Source organism: Cherax quadricarinatus, chromosome 42 (genome assembly GCF_038502225.1).
Source record: "Cherax quadricarinatus isolate ZL_2023a chromosome 42, ASM3850222v1, whole genome shotgun sequence".
Lineage (NCBI taxonomy): Eukaryota > Metazoa > Arthropoda > Malacostraca > Decapoda > Parastacidae > Cherax > Cherax quadricarinatus.
In genome coordinates this window covers 6,060,968-6,078,126 of record NC_091333.1, presented here as the reverse complement: position 1 = coordinate 6,078,126, position 17,159 = coordinate 6,060,968, and the positions used below count along the sequence as shown (strand labels likewise).

General features: G+C 44.8%; 1 long non-coding RNA gene across 1 annotated transcript in view; it reads left to right on the top strand.

Moving 5' to 3' along the window:
- Positions 1-2,634: 2,634 nt before the first annotated feature.
- Positions 2,635-17,159, top strand: part of LOC128695616 (uncharacterized) — a 40,122-nt gene continuing 25,597 nt past the window's right edge. Inside the window, exons 1-2 of the long non-coding RNA XR_008408047.1 lie at positions 2,635-2,696; positions 8,984-9,189. This is a non-coding gene — a long non-coding RNA (uncharacterized lncRNA). The remainder of the gene's footprint in view (positions 2,697-8,983; positions 9,190-17,159) is intronic.

Below are 17,159 nucleotides of genomic sequence, written 5' to 3'. Positions count from 1 at the left end.
CCTCTTCCCTCATTTGTCCAATGCTTCTCCCCTCCTTCTCCCCCTCCTTTCCTTTCTAAAACCATCCACACCACTCATCTCAGCATTAAATGGCCACCCTCGTCACACCTACATAATTATTATCACCAATAAGACAAACTGAGGTGTGACTCACGATGCGTTTGACAAATTCGTGTGATGTAAGACTTGCCATTTTTCTTCCCCGCCGCCTCTAACATATGCACCAGCGGCGCGCATGACAAATTCTACAAAATACGCTCGCTCCCTGTCAATGAGGATTTTCTTTCGTCTGTTTTTGGAAACCTTGGCACCGTTGTCAATGACTCTTTTGACACATTAGTGAAAACGAAGCTGTCCCTTCATGTCACTTTCTTTATCTTAAATTCTCGCGGTAAGTGTTCAAAAATTCGACTCATTTTTTCCCCTCGTCTTATGTTCGTAAATTCTGTGTCTTTCTTCACGTTACGGAACAAGAATTAATGGGGGAGGGGCCTACCGTATTTTCCGGCATATAAGGCGCACGATAGGAGTGTCATAACCGTAAATCAGTAATTATAATCAAGGGCTAATTACCCTCTTACTTTACGCTAAAGCGTAACCCAAAGCTTACCCTTGACCCTGACCCTGACCTTGACCCTGACCTTGACCCTGACCTTGACCCTGATCTTGACCCTGACCTTGACCCTGACCTTGACCCAGATCTTGACCCTGATCTTGACTCTGACCTTGACTCTGACCTTGACCCTGACCTTTGTGGGGGGGGGAAAAGGCGCGCCTTATATGCCGGAAAATACGGTAAGTTTCTCTCTTGGTATATTTAATTAAACTCTGCACAGAGCAACAAGTTGTTACAGCAGAAACTTTCTCAGTAACGAATGTCTAGTTTTTTTTTTAAATCTCCATAGTTTGGTTTGTTAATTGGGGGAGGAGGAAGGGTTTGAATCCTATCAACTACACGAAGGTCATTAAGACTTCACGTAACCTGTTCACCACCCTAAGATAGGGACCAAAGTATTCTGTCAGTGTATATACACTGTCAGTTTACTGTATCTCATTTTCCACAGATTATCTCCTATTCTCTCATCTTTCGTTTTCTCTTCCTTACAAAACAGTGCATAACAGCCACGGAAATTCTTGCAACGACAATTTTTTATTCTTTTTGCAATAAAACTAACATAGCAAGTAAATTTGACTAAGATTTGCGTAATATAGAATGACCTAACCTCCATAAGGTATAAAAAAAAAAGAATCCGATTTTTTCAATCCATCTCCTAGGTACGAGAGATTATTATTATTATAATCAAGGGGGAAGCGCTAAACCCGGAGGATTATACAGCGCCTGGGGGGGGGATGTGGAAGGCATTCAGGCTTAATTCGGGGAACTGGAGCACAGATCCAATTCTCTAAATCAAGAGCCCCTCACCAACATCAAGGAACCTTCCTTGAGGGGTAGGTACGAGAGAGAGACTTAAAGGAGAGAAATTAAAGAGAGAGAAATCAAAGACAGTGAAATCAAAGACAGTGAAATCAAAAAGAGAGAAATTAAAAAGAGAGAAATCAAAGAGAGAGAAATCAAAGAAAAGAGAGAGAAATCAAAGACAGTGAAATCAAAGACAGTGAAATCAAAAAGAGAGAAATCAAAGAGAGAGAAATCAAAGACAGTGAAATCAAAAAGAGAGAAATCAAAGAGAGAGAAATCAAAGACAGTGAAATCAAAGACAGTGAAATCAAAGACAGTGAAATCAAAGACAGTGAAATCAAAGACAGTGAAATCAAAAAGAGAGAAATTAAAAAGAGAGAAATCAAAGAAATTGGGAATATTTATTAAAGAAAACGAGAGCCTTCATATAAATACTACTGCTCAATAACCGTTTGAAAAAAATAATAGTAAATTCGTTTAATATTTTGGTTGAGTGATGTTAAGTCAGCTCAGCGGAAGATGTTATCACCTGTTAACCAGCCTGTTGAGGCCAATTGCATAGTTATGGGTCGTTCAGCACATATTGATGCACTAGGGGGAGAGATGCAGCTTGGGGAAGCCGGATGGTATGCTGGGAGATGCTGGGGAGAGGGAGATGTTGGGGAGAGGGAGATGCTGAGGAGAGGGAGATGCTGAGGAGGAGATACTGGTGGGAGGGAGATGCTGGGGAGAGGGAGATGCTGGGGAGAGGGAGATGCTGGGGTGAGGGAATGCAGGGGAGAGGGGGTGGTTGGGGAGGGAGATTATGGTGGGGAGAGGGAGATGATGGGAGAAAGGGGTGGGGGGGACGAACGTAGAGGCGATGGAGATAGTAGAGATGAAGGAGACAATAGAGGTAAGGGAGATAGTAAAGATATTATTATTATTATTATTATTATTATTATTATTATTATTATTATTATTTTATCAATGATAGTACTACTACTACTAGTAGTAGTAATAATAATAATAAGTGTGAGAGAATAATTCCTTCGTAGTATGTTGTAAATATACGCGAATAACAGTGAGTGGTTGTAAAGCTTGTTTCTCTAGCAACCACCATTACTCTGGTGGAAGCTGGATGTCAGCGCCATCTTTGATCCAGGTTCCTCACCTCACTTGGGTGAGTCTTCTGGTGAGGTGAATGATCTTATTATTCCTTTGCTGTTACTCTTCCTGTCCTCCACCTGGTGGGACGGCTGTTAGTTAACAGTGTTAACAACAGTTCTCCTGACAGGTGAGTTACCTGTATTCTGGGAAAAGTTGGAGGCTTTGTTATTATTATTGGCTTTGTTTTGTATGTTGAGGTTGTTTGTACGGCAATCACTCTTAGTTGAGTTAATTTTGACGCGTGTTTACTCATTTTGTGATTGATTTGTGTGTGTGTGTGTGTGTGTGTGTGTGTGTGTGTGTGTGTGTGTGTGTGTGTGTGTGTGTGTGTGTGTGTGTGTGTGTGTGTGTGTGAGTACTCACCTAGTTGTACTCACCTAATTGTGGTTGCAGGGGTCGAGACTCGGCTCCTGGCCCCGCCTCTTCACTGATTGCTACTAGGTCCTCTCTCTCACTGCTTCCTGAGCTTTATCATACCTCTTCTTAAAACTATGTATGGTTCCTGCCTCCACTACTTCACTTGCTAAGCGACTCTATGACTGAAGAAATACTTCCTAACGTCCCTGTGACTCATCTGAGTCCCCTCTCTGGAACATCCTATCTCTGTCCACCTTGTCTATTCCCCGCAGTATCTTGAATATCGTTATCATGTCTCCCCTGACCCTTCTGTCCTCCAGTGTCGTCAGTCCGATTTCCCTCAAACTTTCCTCGTACGACATTCCCCTGAGCTCTGGGACTAGCCTTGTTGCAAACCTTTGTACTTTCTCTAACTTCTTGACGTGCTTGACCAGGTGTGGGTTCCAGACTGGTGCTGCATACTCCATTATGGGCCTAACATACACAGTGTACAGTGTCTTGAACGATTCCTTATTAAGGTATCGGAACGCTATTCTCAGGTTTGCCAGGCGCCCGTATGCTGCAGCAGTTATTTGGTTGATGTGTGCGTCCGGTGACGTGCTCGGTGTTATGGTCACCCCGAGGTCTTTCTCCCTGAGTAAGGTCTGTAGTCTTTGTCCACCTAGCCTATACTCTGTTTGCGGTCTTCTTTGCCCCTCCCCAATCTTCATGACTTTGCATTTGGCAGGATTGAATTCGAGAAACCAGTTTCTGGACCACATGTCCAGCCTGTCCAGGTCTCTTTGCAGTCCTGCCTCATCCTCATCCGATTTATTTTTTCTCATCAACTTCACATCATCTGCGAATAGGGACACTTCAGAGTCTATTCCTTCCATCATGTCGTTCGCATATATCAAAAATAGCACTGGCCCTAGAACTGACCCCTGTGGGACCCCGCTCGTCACAGGCGCCCACTGTGATACCTCTTCACGTACCATGACTCGTTGCTGCCTCCCTGTCAGGTATTCCCTGATCCATTGCAGTGCCCTCCCTGTTACATGCGCCTGATCCTCCAGCTTCTGCACTAATCTCTTGTGGGGAACTGTGTCAAAGGCCTTCCTGCAGTCTAGGAAAACGCAATCAACCCACCCCTCTCGTGTCTTGCTTCTGTTACCTTGTCATAAAACTCCAGTTGGTTTGTGATACAAGATTTGCCTTCCATGAACCCATGCTGGTTTTCATTTATAATCTTGCTCCGTTCCAGGTGTTCGACCACTCTCCTCCTGATAATCTTCTCTATGACTTTGCACACAATACATGTCAGAGACACAGGTCTGTAGTTTAGCGCCTCGTTTCTGTTTCCTTTCTTAAATATGGGGACTACATTAGCTGTCTTCCATTTCTCAGGTAGTTGCCCAGTTTCAAGGGATGTGTTGAAGATTGTGGTTAGAGGCACGCACAGCATCTCTGCTCCTTCTCTAAGGACCCATCGGGAGATGTCCGGTCCCATCGCCTTTGGGGTATCAAGGTCACTTAGCAGCTTCTTCACCTCCTCCTCTGTTGTTCGTATGTCATCCAACACTTGGTGGTATATTCCCTCTTGATGTTCCTTTCTGTGCTGACTTCCCACAGCTCTTCCTGTCTCTACTGTAAAAACTTCCTTAAATCTCCTGTTTAGCTACTCACATAACTCCTGGTCATTTCTTGTGAGTTCTCCCCCTTCTGTCCTTAATCTGATCACCTGGTCTTTGACTGTTGTCTTCCTCCTGATGTGGCTATACAACAGTTTCGGGTCAGTCTTGATTTTCGATGCCATGTCATTTTCATACTGTCGCTGGGCCTCCCTCCTTACCTGTGCGTACTCGTTCCTGGCTCTGCGACTGATCTCCCTATTTTCGTGTGTTCTCTGCCTTCTGTACTTTTTCCATTCTCTATTGCACTTTGTTTTTGCCTCCTTACACCGTCGGGTAAACCAGGGGCTCGTTCTGGTCTTCCCGTTGTTTCTGTTGCCCCTGGGAATAAACCTTTCCACTGCCTCCTTGCATTTTGTTGTTACATATTCCATCATTTCATTTACTGGCTTTCCTGCCAGTTCTGTCCCACTGGACCTCCCGCAGGAAGTTCTTCAACCCTATGTAGTCCCCTCTTTTATAGTCAGGCTTTTCCCATTCAACTCCTGTTATTCTCTCCACTTGCTGCTCTACTATGTATTCAAAGCACAGAACCACGTGGTCGCTAGCTTCTAGGGGACTCTCATACGTGATGTCCTCAATGTCTGAACTGCTCAGGGTGAACACAAGGTCCAATCTTGATGGTTCATCCTCCCCTCTCACTCTGGTAGTGCCCTTAACTTGTTGGTGCATGAGGTTTTCCAGCACCACGTCCATCATCTTGGCTCTCCATGTTTCGGGATCCCCATGTGGCTCCAGGTTTTCCCAGTCAATCTCCCTGTGGTTGAAATCCCCCATAACCAGCAACTTTGATCTGCTGGAGTGAGCTCTTCTTGCCACCTCAGCAAGTGTCCACCATTGCTTTGTTGCTCTCTTCATATTCTTCTCTTGGCCTCCTGCAGTTCTGTGGTGGATTATACATCACTGCAATGACCACTTTGTGTTCCCCAGACTGAAGTGTACCTAGTATGTAGTCTCTTTCTCCCATCTCATCTATCCCTTCCATTTTCTCAAATTTCCATCTGTTTTTTACTAGCAGAGCAACCCCACCTCCCCCTCTGCCCCTTCTATCTTTCCTCATGATCTGGTATCCTGGTGGGAAGATTGCATCTGTTATTGTCCCCGTGAGTTTTGTTTCTGTAACTGCTGTGATGTCTGGGGACTTCTCATTGATTTTTTCTTGCCATTCCTCATGTTTATTCGTTAATCCATCTGCATTTGTGTACCAAACCTTCAACTTCTGTTCTAATACTGTAACTGTGGTGCGGGGGGTGGGAACAGAGGGATCGGTGTGTGATGGTTGGTTTGGATTGTTCACTTGCCATGGGGGTGTCGTGGCTGGGGTCCTTCTGCAGGTGTTTCTGGGGGGTGTGCTTGTCCTTCCACTTGTTCCTGGGTTATTCTGCTCTCCTTTTTCATTTCCTCCCATTTCTCCTTTCGTTTCTGAACTTTTTCATCGTCTTCCTTTCCTCCTGTGTTCTGTCTCGATCGAGGTACACACTCATGAACTCCTGCTTGCCTCTCAGCCGTGCTTTCTCCTGCAGGATCATGGTTCGGGTTGATTCTGCCTTGAAAATTACTTTGAGAGGCCGATTCCTTTTCTTTGTGAACCACCCGATTCTCCGAAAATTTGCCACCTGGGTCATTTCCCCCTCGCCTATCACCTTCTTGATTGTGTGTGTGTGTGTGTGTGTTATTTTGTCCTAGGCGCATGTCACAGCTCCTTTGTTTTTGTGTATTGAGCATTTTTTTCGTGAATTTTTCATTAAGTTTTCATTCGAGTGAGAGACTGGCCTCACACCTGTGTTTGCTCCGTCATTCTTGCAACAATAAGAACAGGAAACATATTTACTGCCCCAGGACTCGCTAGTGACACTAAATACCTTCTTGCTTCTTGTGGAGAGGTATAGACGCATTACTCTCTGATACTTAAACGAGAAAATCTTATCCATTTGTCTCTCTCTCTCTCTCTCTCTCTCTCTCTCTCTCTCTCTCTCTCTCTCGTGCACCCTAGCACACTACCAAGATTTATAATGTTCATTAACCTCTAGGACAGCTGTTCCAGATAGGTAACTTCGTCAGTAATGTACACGCATCCTTAAGCGTCTCCACCACCTCTGATGTCTGCTGTGGTGGTGATAGTGACGGTGGTGTGTCGGAGGGTATGTAGTGACGGAGGTCAATGCTGTGGTGCTGTGATGGTTGTGCTGGGGTGGAAGTGCTGAAGAGTTTTGTCGTGGTGGTGATGAGTGGGCAGTGTGGTAGAGAGAGTAGCTGTTTGTGGTCGTACTGTGTTGCTGGTGTGGTGTTGCTGTGGTCGTATTGTTGTGGTTATTTTGTATTTTGCAATTATTGCATAGTTAATGCACAAAGTATGGAATACTTAAGGAACTTTAGTTTTCCTGACGCAGTTCTAAGAAGAGGTACGATAAAGCATGAAGCATGGGGAGAGTAGACCTAGTAGCGGGGCCTGGAGCTGCGAATTGACCCCTGCAACCACAAATAGGCGAGTACACACAAGGACTATGGAAGATATAACGTACAAAATACCGACAGGAATTGATAGGGTGAACAGGGACAGATTATTGGACAGACTGGTGACAGGAACACGAAGGAACAGCTGTAACTTGAAAACACAAAAGAATCACAGGGATGTTAGGAAGTATTTCTTCAGTCACTTGAGCATTCAGGCAGTGGGACGACCTGGTGAATGGAGTGGAAGTGGCAGGAATCATGCATAGCTTTAAGAAGAGGTATGATAAGCTCGAAGCCAGGAGAGAGTGAATCTAGCGACCATCGAAGAGGCCGGATCAGGAGCAGAGATTTGACCCTGCAACCTCGTATAGATGAGATGTATCAGTCCCTTTAACACACACGCCTACCTCAGCACCGCGCTGATACATGCACATATATATTTTGCAGAGAAAACTCTTGCCTTGCGTGTCCCCGTGAATCTGCTCCGTCACTGTATGCATTGTTAACTCTCTCTACTTCTCAGTTTCTGGCATACACCTGTTATTTTCCCTCGGTATAGATTTTTGTGCGTGTATACAGGTGTGTATTTTCGTACGCGAACCTGGGGAAGGCAAAGGAGACTTTGCTATATTTTGTTTTTCCTCAGATACGCATGGAAAGATGGAAGATTTGAGTGGTGGGGTAAAATTGGCAGCCAGACGGTTCCCTGTAAAATGGTGGGTTTTACTGCGGCAGAAAACCCCGAAGATTTGTCCAGAATGGGATTTTTACGTCCCGGGTAAATGGTTCTGGCAGACAGGCAGCTTGCACGCGTACACACACACACACACACACACATACACACACACACACACACACACAATGGATTTAGGTAATGGAAGTCCGGCCTCGCCAAACGACAGAAATTCTGTGACGATATAACCTACAAGGGAACGGAGGCTGGTGCCATAATGTTGGTAAAGGGCTCTTAATCCATTGAATTTCTTTTCCCCTGATGCTGTATGAACCTTACGGCTGTATGGCTTCGGCGTAAATTTAAAAGAGGGGGAGAAAGAAACAAGTGGGATCCCTGAAGGATCTGTATTATGTCCGTCGATATTTTCATTATATGACAATGATGTGCATAAGAGATCGAATTCTGTTCGTGTTTGTTGATGACTGGGAAGGTAATGAGAAGACGCAGACTGCAAGAATACTCAAACAAATGATCATGGAGTCTAAACAAGTGGAAGATCATGCAAGTCTGTAAGGCAGGAATAAGACCGGATACGGTGAATAAGGTGGAAGAATAAGGTTGAATTAGGAAAGGGATGCAAGAAGGGTCTGGGAGCGCACATTACATTGAGCATATCGCCAAAAGTATACACAAATTGCTTAATATAGGTACTATATGGAAGATTAGATAATCTTTAGAAATGTTATTAGAAGTCCCGGCTAAGAATCCTATTAATGCACAAAGAAAACGGTTTATATAAAAATTTGATTTTTTCATGATGATTTTAGATGAAATAGTGATGTTAGTGATAATGGTTGTGTGTGTGTGTTTGTTTGTGTTCCCTGGCAGAGTGCTGGCAGGCGAATCATTTGCATACTAGCAAGGCACTTGGCAACCCTCACACATACGCATGGGGAGGGAGAGTCAGAGGGAAAGGTGAGAGTAGTGGATTATCACAGCTGTTTCAAACTCACTGTCTGTCTGTCTCTGTCTCTGTCTCTCTGTCTCTGTCTCTGTCTCTCTCTGTCTCTGTCTCTCTCTGTCTCTGTCTCTCTCTGTCTCTGTCTCTCTCTGTCTCTGTCTCTCTCTGTCTCTCTCTCTGTCTCTCTCTCTGTCTCTCTCTCTCTCTCTCTCTCTCTCTCTCTCTCTCTCTCTCTCTCTCTCTCTCTCTCTCTCAGCATTGAAAATTACCCTGGTAACTGTTCCTTTACTTCACAGATACCATCAAAAGGGGGGTTGGGATTCTACCGTCGCCAGTTCAGTAGTTTACGACTGGTGAAGATATGCAACCACCGCTAAATTTCACGGTGTCTGAGGCCGGCAGCTCGAGTCCGCAGAGCCTGTTGAAGAGTTCCTCTTAAGTTTCTTGGTGCCTAGAGGAAGGGAGATGTTGATCCTTCAAGGAGACAGGTTCCTTAATACAGGTAGAAGATTCTTGTTGCATGGAATTGATGCTGGTATTTTCCCTCTGTTGGGATTAAGACAGATATCCTCAAAGGCTGTATGACCCATACAGGCTTACTGCTCTCTCTATAATTATATATATATATATATATATATATATATATATATATATATATATATATATATATATATATTGATAGCTCTAAGCCTTTCGTGTTGGAATTATTCAACCCTTGTAGTAGTTATTTTACATCATTTTTCGCTCGTTCGCCATTATGTATATATGTCGTGCCGAATAGGTAAAACTTGCCATTTTGGCAATCGAAATTTTGTGTATGCAAAAAAATATATTTCATTGTGTTTATTATTAAATTACTGTAAACTTGTCTAAAATATGTTTAGTGGGATTATGCTAAATTGCGCTCGTTATAATAAGGTCAGGTAAGTTTTCTAAGGTTCATTTGGTACAAAATTAATTTTTACATTAACATAATTAAAAACAACTATCTTTAAACGTATAAGAAATTTTTTTTAGAAAGGATTTAATTTTAAATGAGCTCTTGCCAACTGACCAATTTTACCTATTAGGCACGACATATATAATGGCGAACGAGCGAAAAAAGTTCCAAAATAACCACAAGGGTTGAATGATTGAAACACGAAAGGCTTAGAGCTATCAATACATCAGGATCTTGCAATAATGCAGAAATATAGGAAATTTGCTTGTATTTCCTGTTTATGCAACGTTGCAAGCTCTTGGTGTGTTGAATGATTAATCTAGGCCTCTCCAGCTATCAACTTCCCCTGTGGTTATTTTGTATGTGTATGTATGTATATGTATATATATATATATATACATATATAATTATATATAAATACACCGTAATCCTCTCCCTCGTCTGCTGGAACTGTCAGGATGCACGACTCTCAGAACTGACATTTCACCCCAAAGACAATCTTTTGTTAATTACGTGTGCTGACAGTGTTGACACAGTGTTCTCTGTCGTGTGAAGCACAAGTTTTGGGGAGGAATACAAACAAACGCGGCCAGGCGTGAGGGGGGGACACATTAATCGGATTATCTTTCGCTAATTGCTTCAATTAGGTCATCAGTATCGGTTGTAATTACTGTCTGCCACATTTCCGTTCCAAGAAGAATAACGTAAAGGCAGTGGAGGAATTGTGCGGTGGTGTTTTATGCTCGTGTCTTGTGTCTGTTACACTGCCTGGCTTTGCTCTGTTTCTTTCTCTTTCCATATCTGATATCTGTCTGTATTTTTGTCATTTATGTCTGTCTCTTTTTGTCTCTGTCTCCCTCCCCACATGGTTTCTCTCACAGCAGGAAGCTGCCGATACTTCTCAGTATAACGAGGACAGTTATATAAGGAGTTTTTTTTAATTTTTTTCGACTAAAAGTGTGTGTGTGTGTGTGTGTGTGTGTGTGTGTGTGTGTGTGTGTGTGTGTGTGTGTGTATATATATATTATAATTTTTTTTTAAAAGCTTTCCATAATAATGTTATGAATAACTCATTATATAGCTCACTAGTGAGTTATTCGTGGTAAGTTGTGGTAATCTGCCACGTACTTTGTTATTATGACCCGCCAGGTTGCACGTGGTGACCAGGGCCTCCACTGTAACCCGGCAGGTCGCACCATGGTGACCAGGGCCTCCACTGTAACCCGGCAGGTCGCACCATGGTGACCAGGGCCTCCACTGTGACCCGGCAGGTCGCACCATGGTGACCAGGGCCTCTGCTGTGACCCGGCAGGTCGCACCATGGTGACCAGGGCCTCCACTGTAACCCGGCAGGTCGCACCATGGTGACCAGGGCCTCTGCTGTGACCCGGCAGGTCGCACCATGGTGACCAGGGCCTCCACTGTAACCCGGCAGGTCGCACCATGGTGACCAGGGCCTCTGCTGTGACCCGGCAGGCCGCACCATGGTGACCAGGGCACTTCCTGCTCCAGACATAATCTCCAGGAATGGTGTTTATGGGAGATATGTAAATCCAATAGCCATTACGACTAATACCTCGGTACTTTGGATACATCAGGCGTCGCTTTTTTGCGTTTTTTTGTTGATCCCGTATAGTGTGTGTGTAGTGTGTGTGTAGTGTGTGTGTAGTGTGTGTGTAGTGTGTAGTGTGTGTGTAGTGTGTGTGTAGTGTGTGTGTAGTGTGTGTGTGTGTAGTGTGTGTGTAGTGTGTGTGTAGTGTGTGTGTGTGTAGTGTGTGTGTAGTGTGTGTAGTGTTTGTATCTGTGTAGTGTGTGTAGTGTTTGTGTATATGTAATGCAGTGTTTGTGTTTTGTTTTAGTGTTATCTCGTAGCTGTGCTGCAGTAGTTGTCGTACAGCAGTGCTGCTGTAGTTGTCGTACAGCAGTGCTGCTGTAGTTGTCGTACAGCAGTGCTGCTGTAGTTGTCGTACAGCAGTGCTGCTGTAGTTGTCGTACAGCAGTGCTGCTGTAGTTGTCGTACAGCTGTGCTGCTGTAGTTGTCGTACAGCAGTGCTGCAGTAGTTGTCGTACAGCAGTGCTGCTGTAGTTGTCGTACAGCAGTGCTGCTGTAGTTGTCGTACAGCAGTGCTGCTGTAGTTGTCGCACAGCAGTGCTGCTGTAGTTGTCGCACAGCAGTGCTGCTGTAGTTGTCGCACAGCAGTGCTGCTGTAGTTGTCGCACAGCAGTGCTGCTGTAGTTGTCGCACAGCAGTGCTGCTGTAGTTGTCGTACAGCACTGCTGTACGACAACTACAGCTCCTCTCTACACTCGCAGTGCCACCGTGCATATAAAACTTACATTTACGTCCACTTCGCTACACAAAGATTAAAACTTTAAAGTTTACAGTACACACCAACATTAGTTACTAATAAGGGGAAAAGTTTCGCAATTGACAGTGTGTTTTGGTGGGAGGGGTGGGAGGGTGCGCGTGCACGCGCGCGTGTGTGCGGGGGGGAAGGGGTGGGGTTCGAGTCTCGGCTCCTGCCTCGTGGGTCTTGTATCTCTCCTTATAATCGTGTATGGTTATTTTATCCCACCTCGTTTCACTTCCAAACCATCATAAGGCTGAAGAAAGACTTCCTAACATCCCTTTCACTCGTTTGTTTCTCATGGGTTCCAGTTGTGCTCCCGTGATCCTTATCTCGCACAATCTGTCCCTGTTTGTCCTGTCATATTTAAGTATCTTGTATATCGTTGTCCTATTAGCTATCAGATTCAGTTCTGCGTAGGTCAGACCTATACCAGTCATGTTGAAAATCTTTGGATATTCTTGAGTTTATTAGTTTGACTCTCAGTAGTAGTAACCAGTTACCAGTAACCAGTGTACCAGTAGATGACTCACTACCAACCGTCTCTGCCTGAGTCACTGTCTGTATTCATATTGTGCTGACCACAGCAGTATTCAAAGACCCCCTCACATGGGTACTGTGGGCGGCCAGTCAGTGTTACGAGAGTGAGCAAGGAGACAAGGTTACGGCTGTTAGGGCGCTCCCCACATTATCCGTAATATACGTACTACCAGCCTACGTGAGTATTGCTTTACCCTATCCACGTGTTCGAACCCCACATGATAAATGGTGGCGCCAGTGTGGAGCGTGGATTTAAGTTTTTACGGGTAATTCAAGACGTTAGAAGACTGTGAGTAGCCGGCAGGGTCAAAGGTGAACCGTCTCACCCACCAGCTACTCGCTCCCCTCACAACCTCCACCCTGCAAGCCTGTTGCAGCCGTTTCAAGCTTCCTGGCTTAGTTCATGTGCTAATTGCTTCAATCTCCGAGGGGTTGACCCGGATTTTGCAATTAAGCCAATCAGTAAGCCAGACTGTGGAAGTGAACGCCAGTCAGCCTATCATCCAGCCTGTCTCCTGTCATCCACCTGCTCCTCCGTGCTGTGTGCATCGTTACACGTCTTCCAGTCAGCCATTCTCGTGGGTTAAGCCAGTCAGCCAACCCAGCTTCTAACCCAGCTGAGAGAGAGAAGTAAGCCATGCAGTAAGAAGTAAGCCAAGTTCCTCTGAAGTATTGTCTATATCGCTTTGTGCTCCCAGTTGGATGCCAGTTGGATGTTAAACGTGGTCTTCACCATCCCTGTGGCATAGTGGCTTATCAAGCCACCTTCGTGGGTAGTGAGTGGAGTGCGCGCCAGTGAGCGCCAGCGAGAGTCACACCCACCACCACTCTACTCACACCAACACCACCACCACCCACCTCATCTACCTGTGGTTGTTTGCACCCTTGTACCGGGTCCTAATACTGTTTTGGCTCACATAATTGGTCAAGAGATGTAGCTGAGCGCCAACGATAAAGCCAGTTATGCGAGTTCACCGAGAAAGTGCATTTCTTCACGACGACAGTGTGAGTGTCGGCGTCATCACCGCGCAGGACAACCTTCCTCATCACCAGTCATCACCGTCGACTGCTCCAGACTCCATAATTTTCTGTTTAGAGACATTTTTCTTGCATTTAAAGACATTTGCGTGTGTGAGACATTTATAGTGAATTTCTTGTGTACTCTAAACCTTGTGTTTTCAGTGTAGACTCAGTGTTTCTTTGACTCATTTTTTTTTTTTTTTTGCAATATTTTTCAGTGTTATCGCTCATTTTTTACCTTATGTCCTTGAGTAAGTTCCCTGAGATCATGTCCCGGTCACTTTTGAACGTTCACTTAGTGTATCATGCCAGTCAAAGTCAATATGAATCAATCCACAGTACCAACATTCCCTTACTGACTGAAAGACAATACCTAGCCCTTGAGCAATGTGTTTGTTCTCACAGCTTGTATCTGAGATTTGTTAAAGTGCTGCGAAATGTGAAGTTCCGGTTAAGTTCCTACCCACGTGTTCGAACCCCACATGATATGACAAGGTGTGCGCGTCAGACAGGTACTGCACGACTCGTGTGATACATGTCTCGTAATCTGACACATGATACATTGTATGTTTGGTTTTGGTATAAGTTCCTTCTGCACCTCTCAGCACCATCTCAAATGTTGTATTTCCTATATATTTCCTCTCAAACTGCACTGCATTTAACGCACTGATAAATCTGCTTAATATCCGCGAGACTTGGAGAAAAACTACACAGAAGCAACGTGCTGCTTGCATGCAAGAAACTAAAACATATTCTTATATGCTATCTAGCTCTCTCTCTCTCTCTCTCTCTCTCTCTCTCTCTCTGTCATATTCATTTAGAGGCATTACGAGAGTCAGCAGGATGGTCAGGGGTGCGCCAGCAGGTTCTGCTGCTAATGCCGGGCCGAGCGTGACAAGGTCAAGCTCTCGATTGAATACTTGCACCGCTACTGAGGCAATATGTTGGCAGCAGACTACGATATATTAGTGGGTAGTGGCTGGTGCTGGGTCCCTGTAATAAGTGTGTTCAGGGCCGTTGTTGGTGGAGTTATCACTGACTCAACGTCCTAGCAGTCACGGCACCAGGTTGGAAGGTTGACCAGGGAGAGGGTGGCAGCGGGAAATGTAGAAAGGGAAGAGGGGTATGAGATAGTAAGAGGAAGAGGAGTAAGAAGAGGAGGGTGGAGAAAGAAAGTGGGAGTAGGAGGGAGAAGAAAAGCAGTCACGAAAGTAAGAGTGAGAAAGGGATGGAAGATGAGTGAGAGGAACAGAGCAGTAAATACCATCATCTTCCTCCGAAAGTAACACTTTCTTTGTGTCCTTCCCGTGTTCTCACTGTTCTATTTTCAGAGGTCGAGCTGCGGCTCCTGGTCTCTACTACTTGTAGCCTCTTGATCTTTCGTTCCCCCATCATACCTTTTCTTGAAGCTGCCGAGTCTGCAACCGTAGACCATCCAGGTGTTGTCCTGCCAACTAGCTCGTCTAGGCAGATTGAAGACCAACTAGACAGCGTGTCTGCCCTAGGGACTAACAGACGGAGGGTCGAGCTTACAACCTTCCCCTCCTCCCACTTCCTTGGGCTCAAAAGACCCATACGGGTTCAGTGCTCAGTTTTTATTATAAAAAGCGACGGTTTAGGATCTTTGGATACACCAAGGTAGTGACCCTCTTTTGTTTCTTTGTTTTGAAAGGTAAACAAAAAATATTAGCCCAAGTAAACCACTCGGTTTACTTACGCTGACCACCAGGTAAACCACTAGGTTTACTTACGCTGACCACCAGGTAAACCACTAGGTTTACTTACGCTGACCACCAGGTAAACCACTAGGTTTACTTACGCTGACCACCAGGTAAACCACTAGGTTTACTTACGCTGACCACCAGGTAAACCACTAGGTTTACTTACGCTGACCACCAGGTAAACCACTCGGTTTACTTACGCTGACCACCAGGTAAACCACTAGGTTTACTTACGCTGACCACCAGGTAAACCACTAGGTTTACTTGCGCTGACCACCAGGTAAACCACTCGGTCAGTTTCCTGACTGACAAAATATAAGGAAGTCACTCGGTCAGGCCAACTCTTTCAACCAATACTCTTTTGTTCAGATTCTCTCTTCTGGCTTTCTCTCTGATGTAGGGTTCTTGATCCGAGGAAGGCGAGTTACGCTTCCCTCCCTCCCTCGCGGCAAGCCTAATTTATCTCTCAGTAACCGTGTGATCCTGACCCATGCGGATTTAACGCTTTTCATGAATATTATCATAACTAAATTATTATTATTACCGACGATTTTTCCCTGGCTCCTCCGTTTTTATTTCTATCATTTTCTGTTTAAATTCTCCCTTTCCCTGTTTGCCGTTAATTTTACCACTTTCTCTTTATTGTCGTCACCACCTCGTCCTCTTCTCTCTTCTCCTTTACTGCGTCACTCCCTGAGGGAGCAGTCCTGTTTTTATTACTCCCGTGAGTTTTGTTTCTGTAATGGTGTGTGTGTGTGTGTGTGTGTGTGTGTGTGTGTGTGTGTGTTTATCTTTGTATAGTGTGCAGTTGTGTTTATAATTTATTGCTAGAAGTGGATGACTCAAGACCGTGGAGGTGTTGGGGAGAGGTTTTGGGGGCGTTAAGGAATTTCTGGTGCTGGGGAGGTTCTGGGGAGAGCGTTAGACAGCGTTGTAAGTTCAGAAAATGGTTTAGAAAACTTGAACGGTGATAAATGAATCTTGTGCAGCATCTGCGGACCTTTTGTTCCTGAGACACTTCGCCAGCCAGTGTTGCTGCTTCGGTCCGATACAGAGAACTTTCTTTGTACCGAACTGTGAAAGCCACAGTGGCTGGCGAAACGTTTACAGAATAAAGCTACTTTGTTTACTCAAAGTGTTGGAAGTAGACAAACACCACGGAACAGGTGGGGCTTGAACCCATGGCGAGTTTTGGGATTTCGGGAGGAAAGTCTGAAAATGTTTAGGTAGTTTTGGGATAGTTATGGTGTTGGCAGAGGAAGGGCAACCATGATATGGGAGAGGAGAATGAGAGAGGGGAGTAGCGGAATGGGGGAAGGAGTATGAATGTCTGGGGGTAAAGTGAGAGAGAATGGGAATTGAAGGGGAGGAGGAGGAGAAGAGAGAAAGAAGACCGTGTACGTGTCGGGGAGAAGTATCATACGGTGACAAATGTTACCACGACTGACAGTTCTTGTTTAATAATGTTAAGTGACCATAAAGGATTACACCTCACAGATGTCATGGTATACCTGAGCATGATGGTATACCTAAGCATGATGGTATACCTGAGCATGATGGTATACCTAAGCATGATGGTATACCTGAGCATGGTATACCGAGGCAGCAGTTGAGAGAATAATCACCTAGGTACCTACTTATTGCTAGGTGAACATGGACAGTAGGTATAAGAAGTGTCCATGTCTCCACCTGCCCAGGATTGAACCCAGGCCTTCCATTTGTGAGCCAAAGACTTTTATCGCTGAACTCCCTAATTTAATATAATTCAAGGCAAGAGGATTACATTTTTCTTTGTCGTGTGTGAATTTTCACTTAAAAAGGCAAAAAAAAAAAAAATATATAATTTGAGCCACTCAAGCTCTCACTCTCAGGTCCGTGGTTCGATCCCCGGTAAGGGTGGAAA